This window comes from Copadichromis virginalis, linkage group LG7 (genome assembly GCF_057382275.1).
Source record: "Copadichromis virginalis isolate Kocher_CV1m ecotype Utaka linkage group LG7, C_Virginalis_male_GT1.1, whole genome shotgun sequence".
Classification (NCBI taxonomy): Eukaryota; Metazoa; Chordata; class Actinopteri; order Cichliformes; family Cichlidae; genus Copadichromis; species Copadichromis virginalis.
In genome coordinates, this window is record NC_140624.1 from 27,821,370 (window position 1) to 27,823,049 (window position 1,680).

Below are 1,680 nucleotides of genomic sequence, written 5' to 3' on the forward strand. Positions count from 1 at the left end.
TGTACTCCAACATTGACCCCCTGGATTGAAACAGGGGTCAAGTGTTTCCTGGTCTTCTTGAAGTCCACGATCAGTTCCTTGGTCTTTGCCACGTTGAGCTGCAGATGATTCTGCTCACACCACGTGACAAAGGAGTCGACCACAGCCCGGTACTCTGTCTCATCATCCCTGCTGATGCATCCAACCACCGCAGAGTCATCAGAAAACTTCTGAAGATGGCAGGTCTCTGTGCAGTGGCTGAAGTCTGTGGTGTAGAGGGTGAAGAGGAAGGGGGAGAGGACAGTCCCCTGTGGTGCCCCTGTGTTGCTAATTACCTTGTCAGACACACACTGTGGGAGACGTACATATTGTGGTCTTCCTGTCAGGTAATCAACAATCCAGGACACCAGAGAAGCATCCACCTGCATCGCTGCTAACTTATCACCCAGGAGGGTCGGCCTGATGGTATTGAGAGCACTAGAAAAGTCAAAAAACATGACCCTCAGTGCTCGCCGGCTGTTCTCTTCATAGAACAGTTGAATCCACCTCCAATGTTTCCAGCCTTGCTTTTCTTTCAACTGGTCTTCTGCACACACAGTATATCTACCTTGCGTCTACATTTAGAGTCCCTACTCTCACATCCACAATCTCACACCCCTTCTCTCTTGCTGCCTCCTAACATGCTTTTCCCTCTTCTTTTCCTTTGCTTCAGCCAACAGTACATGATTGGGCAAAATGGTAAATAAAACTTATTTGTCTAAGGATTAACATTCATCTGTCAGTTTTTTTGGATCAGTATATGGGGTTGATGTGGATTATGGTAAAATCACCAAAAAGTAGTTATGGAGATGACTTTCCAAGTGTTTTATAATGAAATTAATGATCTGTATACTGTTATTTACATGCTCCCTCCTCTGGCCTTGGTTTTAGTCACTGACTACTGTGAATCATGTGAAAAGGCTTGTTCGTGATGTTCACTGAATAACTAACTGATTTGTGGACTGTTGTTTTATTTATTTATTTATTTTTAAAATCTGTGTGTTTCACTAACTGGTTCTCAGTTTACTGGCTGATCTTTTCTTCAGCTGTGTTGTAGGCCGACTGTCTGGTTTGCTCACTGGGCTATTTCCTTTGTTTGAATTTTCATATTACTGTCTAATCTTATTTTACTGGGTCACAAGCACATATGCATGCCCACAACATCATAATGTTTATTAGCCTCAAATCAGAAAGCACCACAGGCAGATCAGTTGATGATGTCATGCTTTTCCCTGATTGGCTGGTACAGAACTCCCCCTCCTCCCTGCATCTCTGTTCTTTTCCTCCTCCTCTTTCAGCCCTCATTCACTCCATCACTACCCAACACCACCCACTTCTCTTTCTCCTTCTGTCTCCTCTCGTCTCCATTTCCACATCATCAGGAAGATAACTGTGGTGATGATGATGATGATGATTATGGTAGTCTGACGCTGTGGATGCCGAATGATAACGCAAGAAAGGACTGAAAGAGATGTGCCCTGAGGCTGAGCTCAGCGCTGATCGATGCTGAGAAGACAAAAGGAAAATAACGGAAAGAGAGGGAGGTAGAGGTGGTTGGAGGGTGGGGTGGGGGGGGGTGGGGGGTCTGTCTGAGCAGCAGTGCGAACATTGGCTTAATAAAAGAGAAGAGGAGGGGGAGGGAGGGAGAAAGGAAGCTGTCAT